The 19,146-nt window shown below is 36.9% G+C and overlaps 1 pseudogene; it reads right to left on the bottom strand.

The window, feature by feature from the left end:
- Positions 1–2,007: 2,007 nt before the first annotated feature.
- Positions 2,008–19,146, bottom strand: part of LOC101641558 — a 21,339-nt pseudogene continuing 4,200 nt past the window's right edge.

Here is a 19,146-nt window from a genome sequence, read left to right as displayed (position 1 = left end):
GTGGTCAGGTACTGTCCCTGGATCCTACCTCTCTCCCTATTTTGTGGATGCCAGGATCCCTGGAACGCTCATCCTTCATCCTGTGTATTTCCTTCTTAAATCTTGGTTGAATTTCACTCACTCTGTTTTCCTCTGGGATACTAGATTTTTATTGAGGATATGTGAAAATTTTTATGCAGGATTGCTCCTAGCTTTGTCTCGAGATAGCATGTTGAGTTGGAATGGCTGGCAGAGCTTCTCTGATTCATATTGCTCCTCATTCTCATCACGTGTTCACTTTCTCCTTCCAAATGATGTCTGATTCATTTTTTTAATCACTCTTCTTTATTATTAAAGTTGGCTCCCGTGCAGTACATACTGCCAGACATAGATGTGACCTTTGGCTTCAAACAAACCAATCAACTTATGGATGGAAAACTGTTGCTGCATAGCAAAGTAAAGGTCTTTATAACACCAAAGAACTTAACAATTATAACAAGGAAGAAAGCCAATAATAAGTTAACTCCGCTTACTTGTTTATAAAAATAATTACCAAGTCATAGTTTATAATAGAGTGGTCATAGTGAATTGACTCAGAGATAGTCTCAACTGCATGCCTTGTTCTAACTTGGGATAGAAACTCTTTGAGTGAATTGCCATCAAATGAAGAAATATTATCCAAAAGCCAATAGAAAATTTCAAAACAAAAACTGCTATTGATAAATTATCAGTTAAGGCCTCTCAATGTTGGGGGCATGAGTCTTGAACTAGTCACTCAACCCCGGAAGCCCCTTTCTCCAGACTTAAGAGAAAATCTCTAAAGTGAAAAGTAGCTTTGAATATTAGCAATACTTGAAATTATACATGAAAATTATCATCTTGAAAGAATGTATTTAGATCCTTTATAAAAACTCACTTGGATCACACAAAAAAGAATGTATTTAAACAGATTAAACATTCAAGGGCAGAATTTTTCTATATTTGCTGATTTGAATCCTTATTTTAAATAAATATATTTAAGCTTCTTTGATACTCTTGTTCTTTTATTTCATAATTACCACAAAATAAGAAAACTTTAGATTTCAACTGATATTAAATGCACATTTCTTTATTTGGTGACCTTTTAAAACTTATGTACTAGATATTTGGCATGCTGTAAAAACAAAACATACTTCTAAGACCAAGAAATTTTCACTCCTTTTGACTACAAGGTTATAAAGGAAAATCTTAGAGGTTTTGGGGTGTTTTTGAAATTATGAGTTACTTTATACTGTTAGTATTTAAGAATAAACATTTAACAGTTCTATTCTGTTAGTTAAATATAGCTACAGAAAACATCAAAGACCAAACATTGAAGATAAAAATCTCATCTTCACTATTGACTTAGAGCTAAAACTTTTCTTTCAGAGGAGTAATTTAACCTAATAAATATATCTCTTAAAAGATCTTTATTTTAGAAAGTAGTATTCCTTCTCTTTCATTCCTGAGATATTTCACACAGTTAAGCAACATATGGAAAATTATAAGACAAATTTCAATAGCATAAACTAGCTAAAATTAAATCAGCTCTTTAACACCTTAAAGCCATTAAAATAATTTTATTTGACAAAAAAAGGAAAAGTGGACAGGCAATCACTTAAACCAAACTCTTAAAAGCCCATAAATTTGTATTTTTAAAGTGGAATAATTCTATAAATTCTGATTTACTGGAAATATGAAAGGTTACCTGAACATCATCTAGAACTACCCAAGAGTACTATTGGAAGCATTTTTTATATTCAGTCATCACTGAAAATCCCTCATCTGTTCACTAATTATAAATTACTTAATTTCTACTTTTTAATGTTGTCTTAGGACAAAGTCAATTACCATTTAAATATGAATGTTCTTGTTATCACTTAAAATGTAACTTTTTAGTATACTCTACGTGTATGTGTGTATGTATATATATATATATATATATACACAGCTTCAGTGATGTCATATAAGTGGCTCACGTGCTAGAAACTCTTGAGCTTTTCCTCAGACTCAGGTCACCAATTCTGACAAAGAGGTACTTTTTCTGAGGTTCAGAAATGATTCTCAAGGTATCTGAAGGATTTCTCTCACGTTTTTGATTTCTTGTTCAACTTGAAATATTCCTTCCGGCTCCTGGTGAACCCTGTTGCTCATCAATTTCCATGGCTTTCCTCATTCCTGATGCCATTAAAATAACTTCATTATTAAACCTGGATCATCTTTTATTATTATTAGTTGGATTTAATACATATATCTTATCATTCCATATTTCAGTCACATCAAGTAGAACAAATTTCACAAGGTCTACCACAGTGTCCAAACATTCTTTTTCTACATGGTCTTCTTGACATCATCTCCCTTTGACCCCACCACCCTCCACCCCTCAGTGTACTTGTGTCCCTATAGCTTCATCAAACCTGGGTTTCATCTACTGAAAAGCTGAAAAGCATATAACACAGCTTCAAGAGGGTCACCCCCACTGACATAACACCTGTGAGATACACCCGAAAATGAACAAACCCAAACAAAACGAACTGGAAACAAGATCAGGTCCAGTCTACATCATAAGGGGGAGCTACGGACAAAGTTTTAACAGTTCAAGTCAGATTTATCTTCTATAAATCTTTTCATCTTTTATACTCTTCTCTCCCAAGCACTGTTTAGTGACCCTTTTCCTCCCATTCCTCAATTTTAGCTAGGGGTAGTTCTCCATAGCCTTGTTTTCTATGTAGCTCCACAAATGAATCTTGGGCTCCCACTGCCATCCATTGCTTTCTTCACACGGAAGAATCATAAATTAGGCTCTGATACTGATCTCTTCTTCAATTTAAGAGTAAATGGATGACAATACTTCGGTGACTGATAATGGTATGTTTTTTCCATGTGAACTTATTGACATCTCACTTAGATGGCTGCTTGTTTGGAGACAAGCCTTTAAGACACCAGATGCTATTTTATCTGATAGCCAGGCACCATCTACATTCTTTACCACAATTTGCTATAGCACCCATATCTTCTGTGTTCCCTTCCTGAGGGCGAGTATCAAGCAGGGTCATGATGTAAGAACTCATTGTTCTTATTAAGGAGCTAGGAATTAGTGGGAGCCCAAAAGCCATCCTGGCTATATGCTTTTTTCCCCCCTTTTAATTTGCTGTTACTTGGGAGTTAGTACACCTATCATATCATGCCATAGTTCAATCACATCCAACAGAGTTGTGCTGTTGCTACCATAATGTCTCCTACCATACTTTTCCTTCCTGGACTTCTTGACATCATTTCCCTTTTATCCCCCTGTGTTAGTCTGGGTTAACTAGGGAAACAAATTCATAGGCACTTATATGTGTATAAGAAAGAGCTTTATATCAAAGAATAATTGTATATTAAGAAAACATCCCAGCCCAGTCCAGATCAAGTCCAAAAGTCCTATTAGCAGCCCAATACCAGTTTATAAATTCCTCTTCAGACTCCCACAACACATGCAATGATGTTGAATGCAGGAAGATCTCAGGCCAGTGGGAGGAAAGTCTTGTGGATCAGTGGTGGTGCAAGTATCTCAGCGCTGTCATGGGTCTCAACATAGCTATTCCAGCCCCAGAACTCTGACTCAATCAGCGTAGCTCCTTGTGTCTTATCAACAAGAACATCTCCCAGAGAAAGAGTGTGTGTCGCATCTCCAGTAAGGAAGACAGGAGAGCCCAGTATCCTCAGGAGAAGGCCATGCCCACACAGAGGACTCACTGGCTATCACCTGATTCACAGGCTAGACTCCACCCCTTCACTTAAGTTGACAGTTTATGAACTGCCACGCTCCCTCTCTACATCCCCCTCCCTCCAAACCCTTGTTCTATTTATTTCCCTGTAGGCTCAATATCTCCGGGTTACATGTACCAAAAAGGAGAAAAACAAATAACGCAACTTCAAGAGGGTGACCCACTAATGGCAACACACCTCTGAGATACACCCTAATATGAACACGCATAAGCAAAATAAAACAGAATGTCCATCACAGGATTGCCAGAATAATACTTATCTGAATACAGAATATAGGGCGTTGATGTAGTAAGACCTTGTTTGTGTGCCAACCTACAGTACACCGCTCTGGGTACAGCTGTCTTCAGCTTCCTCAGACCCATGTGTTTTTAGACTTAAGTCTTCAGGTTACAAGTGTGTCTGCGATAGAGTCCAGTTCACCCAGTGGAGTTCCCACAGAGTCTCACTGATGTGACCTCTGGAGCATGCTATGCACCCTGAAGATGCAGCATTCTGTGTCCCAGCGTTCCTTGGCACCTGACCTGGGTTCCTGGGATATCCCCAGATACCCTAATTCAATTTTGCCTATCCACTCCATGCCGTTAAAGACACTCCCCACCTAAATGTCCCCGCCAAAAGACATGTATCTGTATTCTCCCAAATGTGACTGATACCTTCCTTCTCTCCTGTGCTGTCCCTCCCATCAGTAAGCCTCATCCCTCTGACATAGATGCCTCCCTCTCCTGGGGGTCTCACCCCAGATCCACATGGGAACTATTCAGCAAACAGCATCCATTTGATCCCAGTTGCGAGGTGCTAACGTTCTTACCTGGAGTGAATGATGGTGCATTGGTACTGGTCTGCCTCTTTACCAGGCTGTCTGGTCCCCAGCCAGAAAATTGGATGCCATTCAAGCTTGAGCTTGTGCCCATTGTGCTGCTTGTTCCTACCTCAGTGGACTCATATAATATTTGTCCTTTTGTGCTTTACTAATTTCAGTCAGCATAATATCTTTCAGATCCCGCCATGAATTGATATGCTTCAAAACTGTTTTTAGATATGTGTGTATGTAGCAGAGTTTTTAAAACATTCTTCAATTGATGGGAATTTAGACTGTTTCCATCTTCTTGCTATTGTGCTGTGATGAACAGGAGGAAACGAATGTCAGTTCATGCTGGGTTTCTTATTTCTTTGGGGTATGTGCCCAGGAGTGGTATTGCTGGGGCATATGGTAGCTCCATTTCTGTTTTAGGTATCTCCATATCACCTTCCACGGTGGCTATATACATTCATAAGTTTACCGGCATTCGATCTGATTTCCTATCTCACCACACCCTCCCAACCTTTGTTGTTCTCAATTTTTTAAAAGTGGGCTTCAGTAATGGGCATTAGGTGGTATCTCATGGTTGCTTTGACTTGCATTTCCTGGATGGCTAATGGCGGGGAGCATGTCCTCGTGTGTTTATTAGCCATTTGAGTGTCATTCTTTGTGAATCTTTTGTTCAGTTCATTTGCCCACCTTCTTAGAGGGTTATTAGGTTTGTTTGTTTTTCCTTGTTGGAGGTTTGTAAAATTCTGTAGAATTTAGTAATTAGATTTTTGTCTCTTGTATCATTACTAAATAGCTTTCCCCTTTTTATTTTTTTAATGAAGTCTTTCAATGTGCACAAGTGTTTTATTTTTAATAGATCCCATTCATCTATTTTATCTTCCATGGAGTGTGTTTCCTATAGTCCATGTATTCCCAATACGATGGCTCCTAACAGTGTCCCAAATTCCTCATTGGTGACCCTGATAGCTTTGGGTTTACATCTAGGTCTTCAATCCACCTTGACTTTGTTTTTGTGCATGGAGTGAGATATGTATCTTGTTTTATTCTCCTAAAAGTGAATATCTAGCTTTTCTAACATCATTTATTGAAGAGGGCATCTGCTTCCCATTTAATGTTTTTTAGACTTTTGTCAGAAATCAGTTGTCTGTATGCAGATGTTTTTATTTCTGGATTTTCTGTCCTGAACTATTGGTCCAAGTATCTATCATTGTACCAGTACCAGGCTGTTTTGACAACTGGGCTCTATGGTAGTTTTTGAGGTCAGGTAGTGCATGGCCAACTATTTTGCTCTTCTTGAGGAGTTCTTTGCCCATCCTGGGCTTCTTCCCTTTCCATGTAAAGTTGGTAATCAGTTTTTCCATTTCTTTGAAGAATGATGCAGGAATTTGGATCTGCATTGCATGTAATTAGTAGATTGCTTTAGGTAGTATTGACATTTTCACAATGTTTAGTTTTCTGATCCACAAACACAAAATATGCTTCCATTTGTGTTGATCCCCTTTGGTTTCCTGTAGTCATGGTCTGTATTTTCTTCATACAGGTCTTTTATTATTATTATTAGGTTTATTCCTAGGTACTTCAGCTTTTGCACAGCTATTGTGAATAAAACTGATTCCTTGATATCTTTCTTTTGTATTCCCATCACTGGTATATAGGAATCCAATTGATTTCTGTTTGCTAATCTTGTATCATGATATTCTACTAAGCACAATTGTTTCCAGCAATCCTATTACGGACCCATTAGAATTCTCAATATATAAAACCATGTCATCTGCAAATAGTAAAAGTTTCACTTCTTCTTTACCCAATCATACAACCTAGATCTCATGCCATTGTCTTATGGTATTAGCTAGGACTTGCAGCACAACGTTGAATAGAAGTGGAGACATTGTATTGCATTGCCTTATTTAGTGGAAATGTTTTCAGTTTTTCTCCATTAAGTGTAATGTTAGCTATTTGGTGTTTGTATATACCTTTTACTGTATTATGGATTTTCCCTTCTAATCATATATTCTTAAGAGTCTTTATTAGGAATGGGTGTTGGGTGTTATCAGATGCTTTTTCTACATCAGTTGATATGATCATATGGTTCTTTTCCTTTTTCTTATTCATGTGGTGGATTATTTGAATTGTTTTCTTGAGTGTTGAACCATCCCTGTGCCCCCTGGTATGAATCTCACTTGCTAATGATGTATTTTTTTATATGTTGTTGGATTCTATTGGATAAAATTTTGTTGAGGATTTTTGCATCTATGCTCATGAGAGATATGGTCTATCATTCTCTACCCTTGTGGGGGTATTTGCCTGATTTTGGTATCAGGGTTATGCTGGCATCATCAAATGAATTTGTGAGTTTGCTGTCCCTGTCTATGTTCTGGAAGGTTTTGTGTAATTTGTAGTACGGCAATATTAAACTTTTTATTTATAGTGTCTTTTGTGACTTCCCATGTTTCATCTCTAATTCTAGATATTGATGCCTGCGCCTTCTTTTCCTTTGTTAACTTTGCTAGCACTTTGTCGATTTTGTTGATCCTTTCAAAGAACCAACTTTTTGGTTTGTTGATTTTTTCTCCATTATTCTTCTGTTTTCCAGTCCATTTATTTCCAATCTTGTTTTTCTGATTTGTTTTCTTTTGCTGTTGGAAGGATTATGCTGTGGACTCTATTCTAACTGCTTAAGTGATGTGTTCAGGTGCTGAACATAATCCTCTCCTCTTTTAATATGTGTCCATTTATTGCAATAAAGTGACCTCTGATAAATATTTTTGCTGCATCCCTTAGGTTTTGGATAATGGATTCTTGGATTTCAGTTATCTTTCAACTTTCGGAATACGTTGGTCCAATTTTTTTCTTTCCTGCATGGTTTCTGTGGAGAGGTCTGGGCTTGTTGTCTGTTTACCTTCATATGTGACTGTTTTTTTTCCCCTCTAGCTGCTCTCATGTTATCTCCTGTTCTTTGAAATTGGGTGATTTTACTACTATATGTCAATGTGTTTGGGGTTTTTTGGGGTGTGTGTGTGGGGGGGGGAGGTGTTAATCTAATTCATGTTCTCTTTGCTTACTGAAAGGTTATTGTCTCCTTTGTGATATTGGGAGAAATTTTCTTCAAAGAATTTCCTTACTGTTTTAACTGTATGCTTATTTGTTTCTTCCTTTTCAGGCACTCTGATTATTCAAATATTGTTTCACTTCATGGAATCTCACATCATCCTTAGGCTTTCTTCAGATCCCTTTGCTTTTTAATTATTTCTCTTATTTGCTGAATTCTGCTTCTTTATCTTCAAGATCGCTGATCTAGTTTTCCATTTCTTCCATTCTATTGAGATCAATCACTGTTTTCTTTATTTCTGCTACATCATTCCTTAACTTCTGGATTTCCTGTTGGTGTGAAGATTCTAGTATCTCTATTTTGTCATCAGCTTTCAGGATTGATCCATTAATTTCTTGTATGGCCCTAAACGTCATTCTCACATATTCTTCCTGTGGCAATTCAAAGACTAAACTTGAGTTTAGATCATCTTCAGTAATTGACTTTTGTTACTCTAGATTTTTTTCGGTAGCTTCTGGTGTTGGCTGTTGTTTATATCGCATCATTGTTGATCTAAAGGTGGTGCATAGTATTCTTGGATGTGTAGGTGGGGAGATGCTGGCACCTGAGGTTAGTGGAGGACCAGTTAGGTGCTGAAAACTGTATTTTGTGTAGATAAGGAGGGAGTGTTAGTTGCATGAATAGGAGGATTAGTGTATAGGTGCTTAGGAGTAGGTTTTAAGTGGTGGTATTAGTCACAGGAAGCCTTCCCATTAAGTATAGTAATTATTAATGAGTTGAAGAAGAGAGTCATGGGAGATGTGATTTTACTTGGTAAGTTAACTTTAAAGGAGAGATGTGGTACTGAGATGGAGAGAACAGGTTCTAGATGTTATGAGTTTTGGGGTAAATGAGGGGTAATTGAATCTACCAGAGTCTCTTATCGTCCCTGTGTGTTATGTAGGGAGATTGTAGTCCTTCCATTTTTGTGCTTGTAACAGTGGATTCCTGCACAACTCAGAACTATCGATGCCACATGTGTGGTCTTAGGGTGAATATGGGCTATTATAATTGATGCCCCAGGGCAGTGAGAAATCTTACTGAAGACTGTGGACCCCAGTGCACCAAGGTACCTCGCTTGAAGCAGGAAAGCCTTCTAGAAATCAGGAAATGTTGAGTTCTTTTTCATCCAGAGGGGTAAGGTGTTTTGTGTATCCTTGCTCAAAAGAAAATAGGAGCAAATCTAACAACATCCTGCAACTTACTATGCTCTGTTTTAGCAGAACCTATATCCCCTGTTCAGAGAGCTGGGCTATCTATCTGCAGAACCAAGTTGTGCCTCTGCCACCATAGGAGGTAACTGGGCCATGACTAGGGACTCTCTCCCATAATCTACTCTCCATAGCCCTACTCTTTGGGCTGCTGCAGGTTCCAGGGTCCAGGGACTCCAGGAGTCCATGCAGGTGCTTGTGGGATGCCCGTGAGGGGTAGACCACCCTGCGCCATCTCCCCATGCTGGCAAGCTGGATTTGGCGCCTCACTGACAAGTGATGGAAGGCACAGGCAGGTGCTGTGAAAAGTGAATGTGCAGCTGGGCACTCAAAGGGACGACAAGTGTTACCGGCACAGCTGTGTTTTCATAAAAGAACTGACCAAAGAACCTCGGGTTCTGCGAGACACAGTCCCCCAACTCAGAATCCTCACCCATAAATTTCATGATCACACAAAAACTCTTCATGCAGGGGATCCTATATTAGCACTATCTTCCCAGAAGCCCTGGGTCATCCTATTTCCTTGCTATTAGCAATTTAAATATCTGTTCTCATACTTGCTCATTATAAGTTCCAAAGCAGACTGATATTCTTCCAGGGATGTACGCAATTCTTTGTTTTCCTGTTGTAATTCTCTGATTTGTCTGTTTTCTTGCTGGATTCCCATAACTAATGTGGTCTATGGCTGATGTTGGGTCTTCATTAAATTCTTGAATTTCTTCCTGGAATGTTTCATTGATTCAACTCACTAGATTAAAGCTGTAGTTTGCTCAAAAAGAGATTCTGCTGCATTGTCATGATCTCTCTCTTTCTGGAACTTTAGCTTCAACAAGTTCCTTCTCAATAGTGCAACTAATTTCTAAAGACTATCTTGGTTTTAAAAGAACAATTCCATTAATGGGAATTTCTAATAGTTTAGGCCCCAACTCTGGTCTCAGTCTCCTGCATCGGTTAGCTGTAGTAGTGAAGGACTCAATGTCTTCATCAATGAAGACCTACAGGGAAGAGATCTTAGGCACCTGTTTGCCTTCTTCAACAGGCACATGCAGAACTGGAGAGTATAAGCAGAGAGGCAGTGGCATAGTGGCCTGGTCTTCAACCCATTAATACCTTTGCTAATTGCCCTTCTTTCTTCCAAGGAGCTTGGTAGTTTTGAATGTTCAGACTTTGGTTACAATTTGTAACCACTAAGCTACCAAGGTTCCTATTTGCTATTAGGTGCCATCAAATAGTTTCAATGCAAAGTGAGTCTCTGGAAACAACCAAATGTTGTACAGTCGTGTAGCATCCCTGCAATCACTGCCATGTTTGAAACGATTCTTACAGTCCACAGTGTTAACTCATCTCAATGAGGGTCTTCCGTCTTTTCATTGGCTCTTTATCTAGCTTACCAAACAGAATGTCAATTTCTAAGGTCTAGGCATTCTGTGTAACAATCCAAAGTGCATGAAATGTAATATTACCATCCGTACTTGTGGTTATACTTTCAAGACAGATTTTGCTCATTCTAATGGTGATATCTTTCACCAATAAATGTATGGTTTTAGGGTTTTGTTTTGTTTGTCTTTTTACTATGCAGCTTTTGCATACAGATGAAGTGGTTGAAAATACCATGGTTGAATCAGGTACATTTTAGTCCTCAAAATGATGTCTTTAATTTTGAACACTTAAAATATTTTTGGAAGCAGATTTGATATCTTGATTACTGATTTTTGAGACAAAAGTTGTTGGTCCAAGTAGAATGAAATAATTGAGAGCTTCACGTTTTCCTTCATTTATCATATTGCTATTTCTCAGTCCAGGTTGAGGATTTTAATTTTCTTCAATTCAGGTATAAGTAGCATTGTGAGTGCTTCAGAAGCAACACAGAATATTCTACATCCTGCAGGGTTATAATGAGTTTTCTTCCAGTTATGATGTGAACTCTTCTTTATGTAATATGACTTCTTAGATTAAGTATACAGATTGAAGAGGAATTATGAAAAGACACAATCTGGTAACACAGCTTTTGCAAATCTGAACCACCCTTTCATTAGATATCAAAATAAAAATCTGTGGTATATATATATATTCAGCAAAAATAGAAATATCAGTCCATAAAAAGACATGAGTGAATCTTAAGTGAAAGATATTAATCAGAAAGTTTACATACTCTATGGTTTCTATTACAAGGCATTTTTGCAAAAAATGACAATACAAAATTACTAGTAACAAGGGAGATGATGCAGAAATGCAGAAAGGGAGAGCACTCTAAGTGAATTACCAAATATTTGGGGGAAGTTTAAACAATTCTATATGATATTGTAATATTGAATTATAATATTATGTGTTTATCAAAATGCTAAAGATTTACAGCACCAAGACTAAATCATATTGTACACAAACTCATAAAATATTATTAAGTTTTCAAGGAAATCCCAGAATGAAGTGCAGAATGTAGCAAGTAATAAAAATAGTTTACAGATGTATGAAAGAACTTCAATGCAGGAAGTTGCTGTGGTTGCTGTGTGCCATCAAGTCAGTTCCACGCTGTGTAAACCAGAACCAAACGTTGTCCTTTTCTGTGCCATCCTCACAATTGTTCTCCTGTTTGAGCTTGTTGCCGCAGCCACTGCAGCAGTCCATCTCCTTGAGGATCTTCCTCTGTTTCACCGACCCTCTCCTTTACCAAGCACGTTGCACTTTTCCTGGAGTTGGGCTCTCCTGATCATGTCCAAAGCACCTGAGATGAAGTCTCACCATGCTCTCTTCTAAGGAATATTTTGCCTGTACTCATTGCAAGACACATGGTTTGTTCTGTTAGTCCACAATACTGTTCAAAGAGAAAGTCCAAATATAATTTACCAACACCATAGTTTAAGTGCACCAATTCTTTTGTAACCCTCCTTATCCATCATCAAACTTTCACAAGCATATGGGACAGAGAAAAAATAGCATGGCTTGAGTCAGCTGTTAAGGAGCCCTGATCTTGTATTGGTTATGCTTAATTAATAACCCCAAGGTTAGTAATTAAAAATCACCCACTATTCTGGGTAAGAAAGATGAGGCTTTCTCTTTCCATAAAGAGCTCTAACCTTAGAAACCCACAGGGGCAGTGCAGTCTGCTCTATCAGGTTGCTATGGGTCAGAATCAACTTGATGGAAGTGTGTTTGGGTTTGTTTGGGATTTTTTTGAGGGAGTGGTCAGCCACACCTTAGTTCTCAAAAAGACATCCTTGCTCTTTAACACTTTAAGAGGTCTTCCACGGCATATTTGCCCAATGCAACATATCATTTAATTTCTTGACTGCTGTTCCTATGAGCATTGACTGTGGATTCAAGCACAATGAAATCTTTGATGACTTCGATCTATTTATCATTTGTCATGATGTCACTTACCTATTAGTCCAGTTGTGAGAATTTTGGTTTTCTTTACACTGAAATGCAGTCTGCAATTTTTTTATCACTAAGTGCTCTGGTCCTCCTCATGTTTAGCAAGCAACGCTATGTCATCTGGATATCACAGTTTGTTAATAAGTCTTCCTCCAATCTGATGCTGTGTTATATGTCAGATAATCCAGCTTCTCAGTTTACTTGCTCAGCATATAAATTGAATAAGTATTGTGATAAGAAACGACCCTGACACGCACTTTCACTGATTTTAAATCATAGTTTACCCTTGTTCTCTTCACGCAACTGCCTTTTATTCTATGTCTAGGTTCTGCATGAGCACAATAAAGTGTTCTGGAATTCCCATTTTTCTTAATGCTATCCATAGTTTATTATGATCTACATGGTCAAATGCATTTGCATAATCAATAAAACACAAGTAATATCTTTCTGGTATTCTCTGATTTTAGCCAAAATCCATCTAATGTCAGCAATATTATCCCTTAAGCCCATCCTCATTGGATACCAGCTTGAATTTATGGCAGTTTACCATCAATGTGCAGCTGCAACACATTTTGAAATATTTCAGCAAAGTTTTACTTGCATTTGATATTAATTATCAACAATTTGCATATTTGATTGGGTCACTTTTCTTTGGAATGGGCACAAATATGGATATCTTCCAGTAAGATAGATGTCCAAAGTTCTTGGCATAGGTCAATGACTATTTCTAGTGCTTCATCAGCTTGTTAAAATATGCCATTTGGTAGTCCATCAATGCCTGGGCCTTGATTTTTGCTAATACCTTCACTGTAGCTTGATCTTCTGTCTTCAGTATCATTGGCTCTTAATCAGTTCTCCTAGGACTCACAGCCGCCTTATGTACAACAGAGAAAAACACTGCCTGATCCTACACCAGGAATATATGCTAATATAAATAAATAATTAAGTAAACAAATTGGGCATAATTCCAAGTAATCTATGTAGATACACTGCTCTCAAGGAGATGAAACATCACGTTGTACCTGGTATGTTTGAACTGCATTTAATGACTTCTTTCCAAGTCATAGTATGGAATGAAAAAGGGAATAACTTTGGAGTGGAGAGACCTGACAAACACAACCTGCACCGACAATCCAGTTCAACGGAAACAGAGATACTTGATATACGTGGATACCCTTGATAAAATGTCATACAATTGGACTTAATGTTTGAGGTCTGTATCTGAATTACTCATGCCTCAGTCTAATCATGAAAATATCATCAAGTAAATCTAGCTGTGGAGCATTCACCTAATCTATCTACATTACTCCACGCAATTATTAAAATTAGCTAAAACAAAAAAAATCAGAGAAATGTTCACAGCCAAAATTATCTAAGGAGCCACTGTAACTAAATGTAACGTGGTGTCTTGAATAGGACTCTTAAGCAGAAAAGGAAATGAGATAAAACTGATGATATTTGAATAATTAAAAGAAAAAATACAGAAATTAACATTCTTGTCAAAAAACAGCAAATTCTACATTCAAGTCTTTATTCACACTAATCTTCCAAAAGGAAATGCTACACTATCCTCATTAATTATTTAACGTTTTTTCATTGTTCAAAAGACCTTTTTATCATCAAGATTGGCAGAACTACTCTAAAATAAATGATCTCCCACAGCTAAGAATGTATTGTCGAAGTAGTTGTCTCACCATTAAGCCTCTATTTCAGTATTATAATTTTCCTCTCTTCCTTTGTACCTGAATCTGAAGTCTGAAATGATCTTAAGATAAGTCACTAGGTTTTTAAATCTCCATTAATTGAAACTTCCTTGAATGTAATTCTAGGCTCAAGGAATTCAAAACTTAAAATGTGTTTATTAATTCACACACACAATAATTCACATAACATCTACAAAATAAACACAAACAGACGTGATATTTTTAGCCCCAATGTATACTTAGCACTTAGTTCATATTTTCTGATTGTATGACCTATTGATTTTGAGATTTGTGGGCTGGCTAAAGACAAATTGACAGAGGCTTCAGAGGGTTCCACAACTTCTCAGTCAGAGGTTCCATGACTCCATCTTTATAAAACCTCAGCTCTTCCTTCCGTTAACAAAGTGAATACCATCAACTTCTGAAGGATGAGTCCTTCATATTTTCCTACCCTTCAAATTTCCCCAAATTGAAGAAATAACAATGGGTTAGTGTCATATCTTCTTTATCTCTAAGTATTTAAAAGCGTCCTTCATTAGGTTCAAAATATCTCTTCAAAAAATTTAATCCTATATCTCCTAAGTCATTATATCCCCTAAACATTACATATTGACATTATTTTAAAATGACAGTTATCATGTTTGTTATGCTGGTATGATTTTGCTTACTTGTTCATATTTCCAACTCTACTGTTTTACCATCAATAATAATTTTAAATATATTCATCTTTATAGTTTCTGTAACTCACATGATATTTGGCACTCCATACTGCATCTTCCAATAGGAACATATTGTTTGAATGTAAAGTGTATGAATATGAATATCATATGTAAAGAAAAACATATTGAGTAGGTAGGAGTCTCATCCATAAAATGCTATCATCATTTATATATCCCTATAATAGTCCATTAAATGCCTCATGAAAATATTTTCTAAATTTCTCAGGGTCTGATTAGTCTTCCTGAGTACTTTGAACTGGGCACATTATATTGTATAATTCATTTTTACAAGGAGACATGATAGTGATGTCAGGTAAGCATTGGACTTCCAACTGCAAGGTCAATAATTCAAATCACCCAGTGGTTATGCAGGAAATAAGCCCTATGTGTAATCACTATGAATTGGGATGAATCAATGGCAGTTGGTTTGTTTTTAAGGGGTTAGACATCATGGGCTTACCCCATACTCTACATAAATCAAGATCAAATCTCAATCTACTGCATAATTTATGTCTTAGAATTGTAATTTCTCTATATTTTACAACATTTTGAATCAATTGAACAAATATGTCCATCTCCTAGAAATTTCTAATCAAGTAATCAGAAATCACAAGAACATTGTTTGGATGGCTAATACTACATAAGCAGATAAGGAGATAGTTACTTACCAGCTATACAGTAACTTAAAATCACAGAGTGGCAAAGTTGAAACTAGTGTTCCCCACCCCCACGCGCACACACACATTTTTTTTTTCATTTAGCATGTATTTAAAAGGCACATCAACTCAGTTGGGTGTGTGATTTCAGACACTAAGACATTAAGTCTCATTCTAACACATTTCTTTCAAATAAGTGAAAGACAGATATGCAGAATGAGCAAGCCTGGTCTTCCCAATAATTCAAGTAAATACTGATAAAGCTAGAAGCAAGCTCTCCAAAATATTCCCTTCACTCCACTTTGTAGATAGGAAGAGTTTGAAAAGTCATAGAGAAGGAAAAATCTGTATTAAGGGTATTGGCATGCCTTTATCCATTTCTTTGGCAGTTTTAGTTCTACCTTGTCTCTCAAATACTCCTGTGAAAAAGCATAACACTAAGCTTAAAATCTGTAATGCCTTGGAAAAGTTAATTTTTCAATTAAACCAACATAGATACTGTGTACACTTAGGGAACTGGGTGAGAACATTTAGAAGAAAGCAGGGAAATCAAGGTGACACACAGAGGCAGACAGATGTCAACTTCTTCACAATTTTGCCTCAGGCCAACCAGAGATGTTTCTGAATGGAGTAATCAGCTGTGGAAGAAATCTGACCTCTTCCTTTCTCTGTCTGAAGTGTTCTCTGTGGTTTATAAACTTTATTTGTGTGCCTATGAGCAGGCAAACTTAGTGAAAAATAACAATAAACTATGACACAAAGTGCGTTTCTGACTAACTGGTCTACTTCAGGAGTACCTGCAATGAAGTATAAAGGGAAAAACATCTCAAGTGTTGGTCACATGCTTATTTTTGGTCAAAAATATCCACGCTGTGCTCATGAAAGACATTTTAAAACCATCTGTGACAGAAAAAAAAGTGTAATGAAAGCACAAACTTTCTGATGAGGCACTTTATTTACATCCAGTAAAAAAATATAGCCTGATTTTTTTAAATCCATACATGCAAGAAAGAACCAGGGTGAAGAGAGGAATGAACTATTCCAAAGAGCGCAAAGGTCAAACTTAACCTGGGAAAACTCGGGCAGGTGGCCAGATGGGTAAGGTGATGCTACTTAGAAGAGAATATTGAAGAGAAGGGGCGAGAAATGCTGACATATTGCATCTGAGATTGAAGACTTCTGTCTCCAATCTCATTTAAAACCAGCCACTAAAATCTAGGACCATAAATGATGAGAATGAACTGTGTTCAGGCTGCATGAAGCGTTTGTCATCAGAATGTGGTGACAGAAAAGGATCACTTCATTTGAGGACTTTGATCAATAGGATTCTGTAAGATATGTGAATTATATTTCAATAAAATGGTTAATTTTTAAATTCAGATAGCATATGGTTTGATCATAAGTACTTCAAGAAAGGTTGTCTTTGGATAGCTTATATTTTTGAAGGGGTATTCAAACATTCCAGGGAAAATTATTGGGCAATGTTAGCAATGAGATGCTGTATTCCTGCATCACACGTCTCTTTCTCTCTGCCAGCAATGATCACTTCCCTTATTAGAAACATATCTAAGAGCCTCTGATTTATAAACTTAGGAGAGGCAGATAAGAGGGACCAAAGCATTGTGTGGTGCTTGTTTTTCCCTGGTTCCTTAAACTTAATTTGAATCTCTATGGTTACAGTAAGGCTGAAAAATAGTTGGAACAATTTGTGTATGCAACACTCTATGAGGATTTGGTTAAAAGGTTAAGGCTGATATCTAGGGAGTTGTCTGAAGAAACATGAGAACCAGTGACCAAAATAAATAATGTTTCATGGTCTGTGTGTGACCTGAAGCTTGACAGGAAGTCATTTTCTGACTTTTATGGGGAACTCAGAAATGATCTCTCAGCCTGATGTTTATACTGTTAACTGAAAGGTTGGAAGTTTGAACCTACTAGCAGTGCCATAGGACAAAAAGACCTAAAAATCTGCTTCCCTAATTATTACAACCTTGGGAACCCTATGTAATAGTTCTACTCTCTCCTATTTGGAGTTAAAAGGACATGTTGTAAAACCACTAAAATAGCAGAAAGTACTTCATTGACAGAATCTTAAGTATCTACACAAATGGTACTGTGAGTTCTTGCAATAGCAATTGCTACCATTCATTTATTTATTCTTACTTGTATTAATTTATTCAACCTGTATTGAATCCCTACTATGTGACAGTAAGGATGCTATGGATTAATAGATAAAAGCATTCATATTGAAAAAGAAAAATCAGCAATAATTATAAAATCTAATACCAGGTAGATAAGTTCTATTAAAATGAAAGTAAACCACATTTAAAAAACTGTGGTTTCAGGATCAGAATAGTTTTTACACAAAGTGGTATGGAAGGTATTTACTTAGTAACAATTGCTGAGGACAACTTGAATAAATCATGGTAATGACACAGGCATAGATATTATTGAAAAATACCTCGATGAATAGAAAATACAAACTCCATGGAATTAAAATAAGTGATGCAAACTCAAAAAAATCATACAGGACCATAATAATGAGTTTGTTTGATATGTTATCTATTTGCTTTATTTATCTACACAGAGTTCAACTACAATTCATGATGACACAGGATCCCTCATTTTACAGTTAGCTAGTACATTATCTACATAGTCATCAGCTATTGACTGAATTAGAGTTTAGATCAAAGGAAGGACATATGTTTGTTTATATTTTATTAAAAGCATTCTGGGTTCTATGTGGGAAAGTTTTTGCAAGGAAATAGAGCAAAACCAGATCATTTTAGAAGTACTTTGAAAAATCTGGCAAAAGAGAAGGTGACTGAACCTAACAAAGCGGTAGTAAAGATACTTCTATATTATTTATTTGTTGTTGTTTTTAGATGCTGTCTCTTCTGTGGAGATTCATAGCCACCTATGTACAACCCAACAAAGCACTGCCCGGCCCTGCACTATCCTCACAATTGTTCTATTTCAGCTCATTGTGTAACAAATGTGTTCATCCATGTTGTCCAGGGTCTTTCTCTTTTGCATTTCCCTCTACTTTACCCTGGGTGATGTCCTTCTCCAAGGACTTGCCTCGCCTGACAAATGTGTCCAAAGTACATGAGACAAAGTATGACCAGTGTTGCCTCTAAAAGGCAATCTGCTTGTGCTTCTTCCAAGACAGAGAGTTTTCTTCTTTTGGCAGTCCACTGTACTGTCAATATTCTTCACCAGCACCATAATTTAAATGTATCCATTCTTCTTTGGTCTTCATTGTTCAAGGTCCACCTTTCACACATATAAGAGGTGATTGAAAAGACCATGGTTTGGTTCAAGCCCGCCTTAATCTTCAAGTAACCTCCTTGCTTTTCAATACTCTAAAGAGGTCTCCTGCTGCAGACTTAGTTAATGCAATGCATCCTTTGATCTCTTGATTGCTGTTTTCATAGGCATTCATTGTTGATCTACACAAGTTAAAATCCTTGAAAACTATTCTTTTCTCTACTTAACACAATGCTTTCTGCATGATTCAACATTGTGGCCATAGACTCTTTCGATATTGCAACTGAGGACTTGATTTTTTTCTTGAGTTATTTCAGTTTTAGATATGCTGAGTATGTTCCGCATTTTGTGGTTTTCAAACTCCATAGTGATGCACATTTCATGATAATATTTTACTCTGTCTTCTTGAGCTGCTCTTTGGAGTTTTCTTTTTTTTAATCATTTTATTAGGAGCTCATATGACTCTTATCACAATCCATACATACATCAATTGTGTAAAGCACATTTGTACATTCATTGCCCTCATCATTCTCAAAACATTTGCTCTC

Source organism: Echinops telfairi, unplaced genomic scaffold, assembly GCF_000313985.2.
Source record: "Echinops telfairi isolate 266 unplaced genomic scaffold, ASM31398v2 ScPeMD7_9;HRSCAF=40, whole genome shotgun sequence".
Taxonomy (NCBI): Eukaryota; Metazoa; Chordata; class Mammalia; order Afrosoricida; family Tenrecidae; genus Echinops; species Echinops telfairi.
This window is presented reverse-complemented; position numbering and strand designations above follow the sequence as displayed.